This window comes from Meriones unguiculatus, chromosome 11 (assembly GCF_030254825.1).
Source record: "Meriones unguiculatus strain TT.TT164.6M chromosome 11, Bangor_MerUng_6.1, whole genome shotgun sequence".
Lineage (NCBI taxonomy): Eukaryota > Metazoa > Chordata > Mammalia > Rodentia > Muridae > Meriones > Meriones unguiculatus.
This window is the reverse complement of record NC_083359.1, coordinates 16,472,116-16,488,025: the sequence shown is the minus strand read 5'-3', so window position 1 is coordinate 16,488,025 and position 15,910 is coordinate 16,472,116. Positions and strand designations below refer to the sequence as shown.

The following is a 15,910-nucleotide window of genomic DNA, read 5'->3' as shown; positions in this document are numbered from 1 at the left end:
GTGGTGACCCATGTTTTAATCATAGCACTTTGGAGGCAGAGGCAAGATGATTGCTCTGAGTTCCCTGAACTGCCAGCATGACATAGAGAGAATTTATCTAAAAACAAAACAAACGAAAAGGGCCAAAATAAGTAAAATAGAAACATATAAAACAAAAATGGATAAAAATGACAAGTTTATTATTATGATAGGTGATTTTGACATATTTCTTCTACTTGTTGATGATAAAGTAGCAAAAAATTCGAGACTACAAATTATTGTAGAGCTGGGCATGGTGGTGCCCAGTCTCAAAAACCAAAATGTAACAAAACTCTTAAAAAGTAAAAACCATTTATTTGATGTACATACATGAACTGAATGTTCTACTTAATGTCATTAGAAAAGTAAATCCAAATAAAATAGAATTAGTAAAGCTGTAAGAATCAAATTAATGAACTAGGAATGATTCCATAGGAGAGAATTAAAAGAAAATAAAGAAACTGAAAATGATTTCTTTGAAATAAATGAGCCTCTCTCCCCTCCCCTACCAAAAAAGATGAAGCTTAGGTAAATAAACACAAATTTTAAATGAAATTTTTCTACAGATAAATGGTAAGAGAATATTGTTAACATTTTCATTATGTTAATCAATTATATTGATTATATATAATCAATTATATTGGGGATGGGATGTGTACTCGTGAGTGCAGGTACCTGTGCAAGTGCCTAGGAGTGTTAAAGCTGGAGCTCCAGTTACAGGTAATTGTTAGCTGCTTAATGTGTATACTGGGAAACAAATTCAGGTTTCTTAGAGAACAGTATTTGCTCTGAACTGCTGAGCCATCTTTCCAGCCTCTGTTGTTACTATTTGTAATGTTCACTTAGTACGTATATGCTAGTCAGAATTCGTAGGACCGTAGAGAGCTGTACTCATTGATTTACTACTCAAGACAACTAAACAAACTAGTAGCCTCATTTTGTAGAGTAGGGTATCAGAAGCCTTATCAGAAGCCTTCAGAAATTAGAAAATTTTGTTAGTGCCTAATACAGTGATTTTCAACCTTTCTGATGCTGCAACCCTCATGTTGTGGTGACCCCCAACTATAAAATTATTTTCATTGCCACTTCATAACTATAATTTTGCTACTGTTATGAATTGTAATCTAGATATCTGTGTTTTCTGGTGGAAACTCTGTGAAAAGGTCATTCTACCCCCCGAAAGTGTCACAACACACAAGTTGAGAACCGATGGCCTAACAGTTATCAGGAGAGAAAGGGGAGAGGTGGAAGGGCAGGGAAGGGAGAAGAGGAGAGGAGTGGAGGAGAGAGAAATAACAAGTACACATATACCATTGGTGAAACATAGCTTGTCCCCTCTGAAATGCATGCTGGAGTTTAGTTCCTATTTTGGTATAAGGATGGAAATTTAATAGTGGTTTTGGAGGTGTGACCTTAAGAAGGTGATTAGGATGTTAGATAAAGTCATCAGACTAGAGGCTACATGATTGAATATTAGAAGCCTTATTAGAAGAGAAAGAAAAGCTCAAAGGAGATACACATATGTACCCTCTTGTTCCTTGCCCTGCACTGCCTTGGGACTCTGCCTACAAGAACCCTATCATTACTTACTTGTTAACTTAAATAAGCCATTCTCTTTAGAGTTTACACAGTCAGTGATAGTAACAGGAAAAAGAACCAATATAGAAAGTTAGAATATAGGCCGTATATACGGCCATACTACCCTGAACATGCCTGATCTCATCTGATCTCAGAAGCTAAGCAGGATCGGGTCTGGTTAGTGCTTGGATGGGAGACTGCCTAGGAATGCTGGGTGCTTTAGGCTTAAAAATAAATAAATGGATAGATAGATAGATAGATAGATAGATAAAGCTGGCCGCAGTGGCGCACGCCTGTAATCCCAGCACTTGGGAAGGTTGAGGCAGTGGATCTCTGTGAGTTTGAGGTCAGCCTAGTCTACAGAGTGAATCCAGGACAGCTAAGGCTACATAGAGAAACCCTTCTTGAACCCCCATTTTCCCCCACACAAAAAAAGAATATATAGGTCACAAAATATGAGTTTGGGTGTCTGTTGGTTGAATCTATAGTAAGTAATTAAATCTGTGTACTTCTGTTTTGTAGTCTGTTACATGAAATAATTCATCAGTTTGTTAGAAGGATTTAATTTGTCTAACATCCTTTCAGCAATGCCTGGCATATTGAACTATATGTTATTTATTAAAGGAGAAAGAATACATAATTAGTTAATTGATAAAGAATTATTTATTTGATAAAACTTAGCTTTTGTTTGTTATAAAAAGAAAAAAGCATGTAGCAAATTTAGGCAGACTTTTTTTTAACATTGGATAGATTATATATGACTTCAAAAAACTATAGCCAACTTACTTTGGTAAAAAGTAGTACATATATTGACATTAGCTGGCAAAGACCAAAATTTTGGACTACTACCTGCTATTAATAAGAATGGGAAGCAGTGAGATTACTTGCGTATTCCTTGTGGGGGTATAAATTGGTACAAGCAGTTTGGGAAGTGATCTCGCTTTGTTTAGTGAAGTAAGAAAAGTTCATATCCCATTGGCCAGGTGTTCCAAGACAATTGCTTGTTTCTTTCAGGATTTTCATATACATTTCCGTATTTCCCAACTCTTAGATACTGTCACGGTACCATTGTGGCTGTAAATAGTATTTATCTGTTTTATGTCTAGACTTAAGATTGGAAAGGTAGTGTGAGTTCTTGATGCCATCACCTGTGGAAACAGTCCAATCCCTAAAACCTATGTAACTGAAGTTGCTTTAGAGAACAGCAGTCTGCAGTAGACTTTAAGCCAGAAGGAAACTGTTGAGCTCGTTTAGTTTCTTCTTCATCCCCTCTCCCTCCCTTCCTGTCTTTTGTCATGTTCTGTCTAGTTTATTCCAATATACACTCCCCTGTATATTGTAGCAAAGAAACTTTCATTCGTTCATCAGATTGTGTGAAGACTGTTGACAGGAACACATACACTGTGATTTCTAGGTTGTAGTGTAACGATTTCAGAGAAGGAGGGAGAGTCATTGTCTCTAGAGTCACAACAAATGGCTGTAATGACTTTTGGGGTATTATGTATTTTCTTCTTTTCTGACAAATTGGCCAAGAGATGCTTTGAATTTTTATGCTTTTCCCATAGGGGATAAATGGCTTCTTTCTCTCTCTGTCTCTCTCTCTGTCTCTGTCTCTCTCTCTCTTGGGGGGCCCATTGAGACAAGGTTTTTCTGTGTATCTCTGGCTGTCTGGACTCACTCTGTAGACCAGGCTGGCCACCAACTCAGAGATCTGATTGCCTCTGTCTCCCTTGCCTCTGCCTCCCTAGTGCTGGGATTAAAGGCTTGTGCCACCACGCCCGTCTTGGCTTCTCATTTTACCTTATTGCTACCTTATTTTGGTCTCATTTTAGTTTTATACTGTCGTAGCTCTCTGGGAGCCATTGTATCTTATAAACATACTGAGGGAGCCGATGGTATAGGTCAGTGGTAAGGCAAACGCTTCATATGCACAAGGACCTGAGTTTAGTCCCCAGCAGTTACCTCATTCAGTTGGAAAATGTTGCCTGCTAAGGGCCATGGACTTATCTAACAAAATTTCACTGTTGGTTGTTTTGTTTGTTTTCGGGGAAGAAATTCCAATCCTAAGTGATTAATCCTCAGCCCTAAACACCTGCAAATAGGGGCAACTAATCGAACTCTTACAATTGTGGTGTGTGTGTGTGTGTGTGTGTGTATATGTGTGTATATATATATATATATATATATATATATATATATAGAACAAAAATAAGTACAGAAGATCTGTTAAAATTCAGTGAGAGTGGTTTGGGGATGAGGAGGAATTGGAGGTAGGAGAGAGTGGTAGAAATGATGCAAATACAGTGTACTGGTGTGTGAAATCTTCAAATTAAGAAAAGATGTAAGAAGACTAATTATATAGTATATTACTGCCCAGATTAAGTTACATACATACTGTTTATACTCTACTCCTACTAATTGTTTTAAAGCCATGAGGGAAATATTGAAAGATTTTGATTCATGGGCTCTCTTTCAGACCAGCTACACCAGCTGGAGTTTAGGATCAATGGGTAAGAAAAAAAAGATCTAATAGGGTTGCTCAGTGGATAAAGGAGCATGGAGCATGCTTCCAGGTCTGACCGCTTAATGTTCAACCTCAGCACACATACAGGAGAGAACTAACACCTGCATAACAGCCTCCGATCTGCTCACACACTATATAAGCACATAAAATAAATGGAGTAAAAAAAGAATTAATAGAAAATAAGGTGGGAAACGAAGATGATGCCTTTAGCTAGACACTACAGAACTGTTAGGTCCAATGATGACAGGTTGCATCCCACCCACCCCCAAAGAAAAAGAAAAGGGATAAGCATTACAACTCTTTGATTACTTTTGAGACAATAGTAAAACCTGTGTTCTATAGAATTAGATCATGTTCTCTTTACAGAAATTAGAACTAGTTCTAGCTCTGGTTCTTTTTAACCTTAAGATTGTTGGTGCTGGTCCCCCTTTTAGTTAATTAGTTCCTATGATGTATCTTTATTTAAAAAAAATCAAAAAATCCTTTTCATTGAAATAAGATATTTTTAATGAAATGCACCCTTCTAAATTCATAGTTTTATCACGCCTTTTTATTTTTCATATTTTGTGATAAGTTGATATTTGAGACCTTGCTTATTTTTAGAAACTATCCTTCTTAGATCTAGCTAATCCATTCATTCATTCACTCACGCACACATATACATGCAGGAAAATTCAGAAAATATTATTTAAAATTTGAAATATGCCTGAAATAATGCTCAGTAAATATTGAGCTGTCACTCTGACAGATTAGAAAAAAAATAATTGATTTAGGTAAAAGTTTTATAAACAAATTGTTTTATATGGTGGTGAGAAAGTAATGGTCCCATTTATTTTGGAAGCAGAGGTTGTGTGAAATAATCACAGAGGCATGGTTGCTGCTCATTGAAGCATTGTTTGCTTTTCAGTTTAAATTGTTTTTATGTGAATAATTAGGAGATGGATTAAATAAGTTATATGTACATAGAATTTTGTAATTAAATTGATTAAATAAGTCACATACAACATTAGAACATTGTATGATGTGTCCTGATAGAAATTTCCATATGTACTGTTTTAAAGAAATTTCATGAAAGTTTTTAATGTGATCTTGCTTTTGTAAATGTGTATATATGTTGACTTTATAATACTTGTTCACCTGTAAGAAAAAGTCTATAATTAAACCTAACAGTGTTGAGAGAGATTACATCAGGGAGATGTGGGTTTTTCATATCTTATACTTGTTCATTGTTTGCAGTCTCCCAGTAGTAAAGTCTCTTGCTTGTATAGTTAGAAACAGAATAATAAATACAGAAAATAAAACTTGATTAATACTAACAAAATTAGCCAGGCGGTGGTGATCCACTCCTAGAAACCCAGCACTGGGGAGGCAGAGGCAGGCTGATCTCAGAGTTTGAGGAGAGCCAGGGCAAAACAGAAACCATGTCTCAAAAAAACAAAACTAAACCAAACCAAACTAACCTAATAAACAAACAACAAAAAAACTCTACAAAATTAGTAAGTGGCAGAGTGACAAATTTTTTAGAGAAATTTTGCCACTGTAATATGACGCTTAGCTGATTTTCAATAGAAAAACATTTTCTTCAGTTTAAAACCTTATGTATTGTAGAAGAAAGTGCCCAGTTAATAAGTTTATATTCAGAACTAAGTAACTACTACTCAACTCAAGAATTAGAACATTGCCTTTCTTTCTAAAGCCTCCCCCATGACCCCACTGCCCTAACTTGAAGCACTGGGAAGAAATTTGCCTGACTTTGAGATCCATACAAGTGCACTCATCTATGTACACTTCCTTGTCCCATCTTTTCCACCCCTTCCTCCACGTGGTGTTTTAATTTAGATAGCCTGTATAGTCTAGTTTATATGCTTTAATTGATATAAGACAATATTTTTAATGTCAGTGCTTTGGGCATTTGGAAGCATGATACTTTGTTGAATGTTCTTTCTTACATCATGATTTTATGTAACATTACTATCGTCCCTAATGTCATAGCCAGTTGTCAGAACCAGAAGTGTCTTCCCACAAATGTCCTGTAGGGACACAGTCATCCCTAGTTAAGCTCTACATTAATGCAGTTTTCTGTTTTATGACAATGTCGTAATTTCTTTACCTACATGATTGTTGAAGAATATTTGGGTTATTTTCAGTTTAGGGTTATAATTACTAAAGTGCGATGATAAATTTAATGTATGTTTTAGGGAGAAGATACATATACATGTCTGTTGAAATATTTAGCTCAGATTGAATTTATAGGTCATAAGTTAGGTATATGTCCAGGACTTTATCAGATTCTGCTACGTTATTATTACTATTATTGTTTGAAACTAGTTCTCTCTGTATAGTCATGGCTGGCCTGAAATTTAGTATTTAGATCAGGCTAGTCTCAAACCTGGGGAAGTCTCCTGCCTCTGCCTCCTGAGTATGCTACTAAGTACCTGGCTCTTTTTACTAAGTGGTTGTGGTGATTTCCATCCAGCCCTATGGAGAGCTCAGTTTACTCCACATCCTTTTAAGACTTGAATTTGAAATTTGAGCTTTTAAAGTTTGAGGTCTATTTAGAGTTTTACCCCCCTGCGTTCCTGTTTATGTGATGAATAGGTGATGCTTTTTGCTGGATAAACACAGGCATGAGTGCTGGCCTCTGCTTTAATGTCCTGTGATACTGATTATTCAGCTCTGGTAGTGAAATAATTTGTTACTCATCTTGGTGGTTTTTTTCCAGTGTCAGGAACAAGGTCTATGTTTTCATGATGTTGGTGAGTTTTATACCTTGGCATAACTGCCAAAGTTAAAAAAAAAAGTAAAATTTCAGAGGTTTATGAAATTCTTTTCAAGCTTTGTCATTTGAATAAAACCTGGTAATCATATGGAACATTTTAAAATTTTCATATATTGATTTTCACAGAGACATATCTTGCACACCCCTTAAATGATAAGACTACTGAGTGTAGACACACCTTTCCTATTTATTAAGGCATATAATACTTCACTGTTCATCATTGTCATGAGGCCGTTATTAATTGTTCACTGATGAAAAGAGATTCATGAATGCATACCTACTTTACATATGTATGTACTTATTGAGGTGAAATTCATGCATCATGAAGTTACGTGCTGTAAAGGAAAACAGTTCAGTGGCATTTGTACATTCCTGGTGTTAGGCAACTGCCCTCTTAGCTAGCTACAAAACATTTTTGTTAGTCCAAAGTAAAACTTGTGCATTCAGGAGTTTCTCTTTTTCTTTCCCCTCTAAGCATCTGGCAACTACCAATCTCCAGTCTCTCTGGATTTACCCATTTTGTATATTACATAGACATGGACTCCTGTGACCTTTTATGTCTTGACTTTCCTTTGACTGATTTGTATTTAGTATTCATTTATGTAATAGCATGCATCAATATAGCCTAATGTTCTATTATGTTCTGTATAAGTCCATGTATACCCACTGGTAAATACTGGGATGACTTTCTACTTTCTGGTTTTGGTGGCTAGAAACATGGATGTACATGCTTTTATTAGAGTTGTGTGAGTCTTGCATGGCCAGATGCATGGAGTTACTAATTATCACCAGTGATGCTGACTATTCCAGTGCCCTAAATAAACCTCTGATGCCACCGCTCTTCTTTTAAATAGATCTCTTGCCTGCCTCCAGCTATTGTAACTACTGGTCTCTTCTCTGGCTTCATTGCAGCAGACGGTTTTAGGTAGTATTTTGTCTAGTGTAGATCTTGAGTTTCCTTAAGTATTGCAGTAGGTGTCTCAGAAGTTACATTTTTGGATTGGTGATAATATTCTAGAAATCAGTTAGACATTTTTTTTTATTTCAATATTTACTGAATTCAGTTTTTCCACACTAAATTTAAAGCTCAGTCTCCATGGGGTTCCCTAGTAAGGAGAGCAGAGACTGACCTGAGCTCTGTTGTCTGCTCTTTGATCACTTCCTCCTGATGGGGTGACCTAGCCAGTCTACAGAGGAAGAGGATCCAGGCAGTTCTGATGGGACCTGATAGTCGAGGGTCAGACAGGGGAGGAGGACTTCCCCTATCAGTGGACTAGGGGAGAGGATAGGGGAGAAAGATAGGGAGAGGGTGGGGCCAGGAGGAGATGAGGAAGGAAGGGACCTCCAACCAGGATACAAAGTGAATAAATTGTAAAAAATAATATCCAAGTAAAATTACTGCCAGAAAAATTTTAACTTAACAAAAAGCAGAAATAACTAGCAATAATACTATCATCAAGCATTTTACAAGTCCAGCATGAAATTGATATGATTAACTAATTGGGTTGGATATTTTTTAATGAATTGTTTCGTATTCTTACCGTTTTGTTATATATGTATGTGATCCTTTTGAGAGTTTGTTTTCTTTCTGCTGAATCTTCAGTTGAATACCTGAATGTTAACATGTCTTCACAAGTAAACTTAAACGTTCAGGGGAAAGATTATGTAGCTTTCTGAAAACATAGCATGAACAATCAAATAACTGTTTGCAGGGAAACAGCTCTGTTGTCTTCTGGAGCCAGTTGTTCTTCTACCTTCTGTCTGCTGCCTCCATTCTTATTTATATAGTTTGGAACTAGAAACACTAATGCTGTGCATCAGAATCTTTCTCACTTTTTGTCTGTTGGTTTTTTTTTTTTTTTTAACTTGGGCGTGTGCTTCTGGGAAACTGATATTATGTTTACACAGGTCAAAGCCATTGTAGTTCTTTAATACAGAAATCTAGATTCTGTGTGTAAAAGTCCTTGCTGTTGTGATTTTGATAATATATGTGATATTATAAAGTACAACTTAGTTGAAGATAGTTTGTGATCCTCAGAGGTTACTGAAACAGAGCATGAGGAAATGTTTATTGTTAACACATATTTGGCTTTATAAACTTGCCAGACTCTTTCCTCAAGAAAAGTGCTTCTCATAGGGGAATGCTCGAACCCAATGACTGTTCCTTGAAAATATTTCTGATGTATGTTAAATATTCTAGGGCTCCAAGAAATTTGCAAGTGCTTAAAATCATATTGACAATTTCAGTTGTGTACTTATTCTTGTCTTGTTCAGTAGCTGTTTAACTTTGCTTTTCTCCTTCATGCAGAACTAAGTATTGTGGCACTGAATTTTGTACGGGGAGGAAGTGACCTTTGTGGGTGTGTACCGAGTATTCTTTTGTAGTAACAAAAAGTCACCTTAGATTTAAAAAAAATATATATATATGTATATATATCTTAACAAAACATAATAGAAAGATACAAAATGAATCAAATGAAAAACTTTAAGATATATGGTTTTCAAGTTAATGTGCTCTCCAAAAGTCTTACCCCTAAGACTTGCAAGGAGAAAGACACCACATCTGATCTGTTGTCTTTATGCTGTTTGAAAAATGAAAGACCCTAGTTTTTATAATGCAAAGGAGTGGTGGATTTATATTTAAAACTGAGGACTACAAAAGGGTTTTGCTTGCTTTTACACTAAAATGATTTTAAGTATTTTTCAGTTTTTACCTAATGCAAACAGTTACAGCATGAATAGGAAAAAAGCATCATCCCAGCATAGTAATTACAGTAATTAGGACCACAACTGCATTACAGAAAGAGGGAAAAATGCAATTCTTTACAATGATTTCTTAAAACCGAATACATTCCAGTGTTATATTTTAAGAAGAGACTTACAGTTATTATACTTTACAGTTTATTAATATGCATTTGAAATTGAAGAATTTAATACAAAACAGTGATATAGAGAAGAAAAAGAGAGACTTGGAAGGAAAAAAGCTAATCTGGGAGAAAAACAGAACTGGCACACCTGAAAAAGGAGAAGACTTTTTTTGTCTGTCTATTTAGACAGTGTCTTTCCATGTAGCCTTAGCTGACCAGAGATTATTCTGCATCTGCTTCCCAGTCAAGGATTAAAGGCCTGTGAACCAGAGCAGCTGAGAATACTGTTTTTTTTTTTTAATGTATTACATAACCCGACTGAAAAAAAACATGTTTATTATTTTTTTAAAGATTTTTTTTACTTATTATTTATACAGTATTCTGCCTGCATGTACAGATGCACTCTAGAAGAGAGCACCTGATCTTATTATAGATGGTTATAAGTCACCATGTGGTTGCTGGGAATTGAACTCAGGACCTTTGGAAGAACAGCTAGTGCTCTCAACTTCTGAGCCATCTCTCCAGCCCCAAAAACATGTTTATAAAGCAAGCTAAAATCTATTTTAATTGCCTGTGAAGACAGCGGTAAATCTTTGTTTAAAGCAAGTTTCGTGTTTATTCAGAAGAGGTTTTAACATAGATTTAAATGCCAGTGGTACTAAGAAAGGATGGGGGAAAGAAGTCAGTAGTAGGGGTGGAAGGGAAAAAGATATAGATAGAAAATCTTTTGAGTTTACTTTTCTTTTTACTAGCTTGAATTTCCAAAGTATTATTAAGTGTTGGGCCAAGGGATTAGTGGTATGGGCATTTGGATTAGTGGTAGGGCATTTGCCTATGTTTAAGGATCTTTGAGATTAATTCCCAGTACCACAAAACTAGTTGGTCAATTAAAAAAAATTAGGCTTTTTAAATGACCATCCCAGATTATTAGTTTTTCTTTAATATCTTGTGCCCCTAGCTTTTCTCTTGGCTAGACACATTTTCTCTGTGGAATCATATCATAGAATGACAGTCTTAATTAGTTTCCCCATAAAATACTTTTTTGGCATCCTGGTAATTCATACTGTTTCTCAGATAAAAACATTTAAAAATTTTTAATTAAAAATATTACTAGTATGTGGGGGTGTTTTGCTTACATGTATGTATGTCTGGACAACTCATGAGGTCTGGTGCCATTGAAGCCAGAAGAAAGTATTCAGATCCTTTAAAATTGGAGTAGCAGATGTCTGTAAACCACCATGTAGGTGCTAGGAATCGAATCTTCTGAAAGAGCAGCCAGTGCCTTTAGTCCTTGAATCAGCTCTCCAACCCCTGTTTATGAATTATTTTCTTAATTTATTTATTATTTATTACAATTTATTTACTTTGTATCCCAGTTGTAGCCTCCTCCCTCATCTCCTCCCAGCCCCACCCTCCATCCCTCTTCTCCTCTATGCCCCTCCCCTAGTCCACTGATAGGAGAGGTCCTCCTCCCCTTCCATCTGACCCTAGCCTATCAGGTCTCATCAGAATTGGCTGCATTGTCTTCCTGTGTGGCCTGGCAAGGCTGCAACCCCCCCCCCCAGGAAGAGTGAGCAAAGAGCCAGCCACTGAGTTCATGTCAGAGACAACCCCTGCTCTCCTTACTAGGGTACCACTTGGAGAATAAGCTGCCATGGACTACATCTGAGCAGGGGTTCTAAGTGAAGAAACATTGTGTTAAAAATGCATGATACTGAAATATTATAATTGTGATAAACTAGCAGTACTGCATTCTGGTTAAATTAACAGACTTCCTGTGGATCTAATGAGTATGGTAATTTTTAATACTAATGAGCATAAATAATTTTCTAGGTAGCTGCATCTAATATCGCAGTTAGTATGTGGCAGAGAAGATTTAAACCCAAATTCTGCTGATCTGGAGCCCATTCTTCTGATTCTGCCATGTTAGGTGTGGGTATTCATTTTAGTTTCAGTGTATTGTCTCTTACTTAGTTTGTTGGCAGCCTGTTGTATTAGGCATTTGTGTTACTATACTAGTCATTAGTACACAGAGATGCCCATTGGTAGTATTGAAGAACATGCTGATAAATGTTAAAACATAACCTTATTGAAAAACAATGTTGGTAAAACAAGCTAAAAATGTCTCTTTTGTGAACAAACCAGGTAATTTAATATGGTGATTTTATTGAAGTTTATAATTCCAAAGGCTGGTTTGTTGTTTGTTTGCTTGCTTGCTTCCTTTATCTTCTGCTCTCTGTACATCCTTCTGGAAGAGCAGTCATATTGAGCTAAGGTATCATAAATAGTAAGTGGCTGTACTATTGAGCTACATCTCTATAAAGTCAGTATTTTCTGCTAGACTTGTTGTCCTAGTGCTGTGATTAATAGGGTTTATTTTCCATTTACTGGTCAGCTGTGTTGATAGCTTCTAAGAGAAATTGAAAAGAATTTTTTCCATTTTCTTGTTTACGATGTAAATGTGAATTTTACTTATAGTTATTGAAGAGCCGGGTTGTAGCTATGGTTGTCTGAGTCCTGTTCTCAGGGAAGCTCTTACTGAGTGAAAGTATTATACATAATGCGACCCCTAGAAAGCCCAGGATTGTGAGCGATGTGATCCCCAGGCGATCGGGCTCTATTTTGGGAGGTATTAAAAATTAAGGAGGTGGGGCCTAGGTAGAGGATGCAAGCAAGAGAGGCATATCTTTGTGGGTATTTTCTACCTCTTCTTCCCTCCCCCCTCTCGTTTCTGTTTCTTTTTACCCTTCCCCTTCCTTCCTTTTCTTCCTATATCCTTTACCTTTTTCCTCTTCTCTCCTCCTTCTTTATTTTTTAAATAACTTATTTATTTTTATTTTTTGTGCATTATATATGTGAGGGTGTCAGATCTTGGAGTTAGAGACAGTTCTAAGCTGCCATAAGAGTGCTGGGAATTGAACCCTAGTCCTTTGGAAGAGCAATCCGTGCTCTTAACTGCTGAGCCATCTCTCCAGCCGCCCCCCCCCTCCTCTCTTCTCCTCCTCTCTCCTCCTCTTCTTTCTCCTCCTCCTCCTCCTTCCCTTTGCCTCTCTCCTTCCTCTCCTCTTCCCCTTTTTTTCTCTTTCCCTCATCTTCTTTCCCCTCTGTTCTCTCCTTTTTTTAACTTAGCTTTTGCCTGCTTTTTATTTTTCTGATTTTATGAAGTGAAGAACCACCTCCTCTACCCTTGCACAAAAATTAGCGGAAAACACTAGACATCATAGGCATTCTTGGTCTGCACAAGCTACCAGGTAGGGCTTAATTTACAAGAATAAGAATGTTTACATTGATTTTTTTCTTTGTCATACACTTTGTCCTAGAAAAGAGTACCAAGTTACTTCTGTGAAATCCCACTATTAAGTGAAACAAAAAGTAATATGTTACTTGGAAAACTGTAGAAATGGATAGATGAAACCTTTTGCAAAAAATAGGTTTTGTCATTGGCATGAAACTCCTTAAAGACTCCTACTGTCCCATGGTTTTGTTGTTTGGATTACACCTTCTTGCTTTGCAGCACAGAGGCCTTTGAGTTAAATTCATTCTTGTCATGTCACCCAAAATCTTGTGGTTTTAGATGAGTACGAGTCATTGCTATTACTAACCTGCCTTCGCAGTTGTACATTATTGTAGTTTTGGGGGATTTTGCAAAGTGGAGCTGCTTAAGAGAAATAGGATGTCAGTAGTGTACAGCTTAATTCAAGATGCTGTTTTAAAATGTTAACAAAAAAAAATCACCCTATATTTATAAACTTGGTGATACATTTTCTTTAAAATGCATGAAGAATAAAATTTAAATGATAGGTTACTAGACCATTTATTCTATGAGAAGTTGTAATTTTTATTATTTGAAGAATTTATTTTTTATTTTTTTGTTGGAGATGACAGGGCCTATACTATGTAGTCCTGGTGAGCCTGGAACTGAGCATGTAGCTCAGGCTGGCCTCAAATTCTTTTTTTTTTTTTTTTTTGTTTTTTGTTTTTTTTTTTTTTTTGTTTTCGAGACAGGGTTTCTCTGTGTAGCCTTGGCTGTCCTGGACTTGCTTTGTAGAGCAAGCTGGCCTCTAACTCACAGAGATCTGCCTGCCTCTGCCTCCCTGAGTGCTGGGATTACAGGCATGCACCACCTTGACCACCTTGGCCTCAAATTCTTAATGTTCACTTAAACAGCACATAGACTAAATTGGAAAGACATAGAGAAAAGATTAGTCTGGCCCTGCACAAGGATGATATGTACATTTTTTTAAGCATCCTATACTTTCTCTTATTGAGACTGGCTACAACTAGAGTTGTAAAAAAGGGGGCAGGGGGAATCCATATGTTCTTCTGTTGCATCCTGATAGACAGAAGCTGTTTATGGTGTGGGAAATGAATGAACTAAATGGATTAAGGTTATGCTGATGACAGTTCTATTTTACTTACAGTTGGTAACCAAGAGTATTGATATTCTTTATAGAGTTGGGCTTAAATAATGGATTAAGTATTTAGGATTTGAATTTTAATAACTTCTTCTTCTTATTGTTGTTTGTTTTTTTTTTTTTTTTTTTTTTTTTTGAGACAAGGTTTCTCTGTGTAACCTTGGCTGTCCTGGAGCTCACTCTGCAGACCAGGTTGGCCTTGAACTCACAGGGATCCGCCTGCCACTGCCTCCTGAGTGCTGGGATTAAAGGTGTGCACCACCATTGCCTGGCTCTAGAAGTGCTTTCCCCCTCCCCAACTTTGTGGAATTGATCGCATGTTTCATTTGATTAGTGCATAATATTTTTATAATACCTAAGAGTAGAGATATTTAAAAATTTTGGTTATGTTGATCTAACTGAAGTTGGTAAATGTGTTAATTCTGGGACACAATGATGAAATGACTATTGACTGAAAAATTCTAATCATTTAAAAATTATTTGTAGATGAATTCTGACTTGTTTTGGTTAATGTTGACAACGCTAGGTGAAATACATTTATTGGGACAAATCATGATGCTTTGTAAATGGATTAATTTTCCATAGACATTTTGATTGACAAAACATTTTTCTTTTTGAAAAATAACTTGAGTCCAATAGTCCTTTCCCCGTTTTTGATTCTCTAGTATGAATTCAAGGATTAGAAGGATAACCCAATGACTATGTTCTGTTAGTTTGGTAAAATGTTTAAAAGACCCTCCTCTAGTATTAGGAGGCCTGTCAGAAAGAGTGGACTCTAGTGAATATTTAAGACTTAGTTTCGGCATTGCTTTACCTTAGTGTTGTGTTTTTTACTTCTATATTTATTCCAAACTGCAATCAGTGTCTTTGTAGGATAAAACATCAAAATGCCCCTCTGTCCCCAGTACAAAAACCTTGGTTTTTGTAGGAAACTATTTTCATTTAATTCTTGAGGTATTTAAAAGTAACTACTTTCACATAAAGCTTCCATTGCTAAATAATGAAATGGTATTCTCATGCCATTAATTTAAAGTTGTATGTTTTTCACTTGTTGGTGAAATTGTTTTTTTATCGACAGATCTCATTCGGTGTTGCAGGCTGGCTAGAATTCGTTATGTAGCCCAGGTTGGCCTCAAGCTCTGGGAAATCCACTTGTCTCAGTCTTTCAAATGCTGCAATTATAGGTGTGAGCTACTTTATCCTGCTAAACACTTACTTGATATACAGTTCCTGACAATAATACAAGATCAGTCTGTAAGAATCAGAAAACCAGGCAGCTTTTATGTGCTGGTTGGCTGCTACCACTTGAGAAAGCTGTAGAATTGACCCACCTTTTTCTTATTAATCACTCTTTTCTTTATTCTTTGTAAGAATAATTCTTTTAAAAGCTCCTGGCCAAAAGTAATATTCTGTAGGCATTGGTTTTGATGTCTGTATTCTAGGAATTAGATTGTTATGTACTTTATTTAATTTGTTTAGCTTAGCATAGACTCTAACAGTGAAAATGTTCCAGTGAGTGTGGTAGAGTTTCTAAACTCGATCGGGCTGACTAGTGCTTCTTTGCTAAAGAACTGAGGAGATCTGACCATTAGTGGGGCCAAGAATCTTTCTCTTTAAAAAGTCGTGGCCTTTATGTCTCAGAAAATAGCACCTACAGAGATAAATTAAGAACAAGTAACATACTAGCCAGTGTTGGCACATGACTGTGATCCCAGCACTCAGGGAGGCA

General features: G+C 36.4%; 1 protein-coding gene, 1 non-coding gene and 1 pseudogene across 3 annotated transcripts in view; all 3 read left to right on the top strand.

The window, feature by feature from the left end:
• Fnip1 (folliculin interacting protein 1) overlaps positions 1–15,910 on the top strand; it is an 81,721-nt gene that overhangs the window by 13,470 nt on the left and 52,341 nt on the right. The window lies entirely within an intron of this gene.
• Positions 1,704–1,822, top strand: LOC132646635 (5S ribosomal RNA; annotated as a pseudogene).
• Positions 13,919–14,025, top strand: LOC132646560 (U6 spliceosomal RNA). The gene has a single exon (XR_009584826.1). It is a non-coding gene; the product is annotated as a U6 spliceosomal RNA (small nuclear RNA).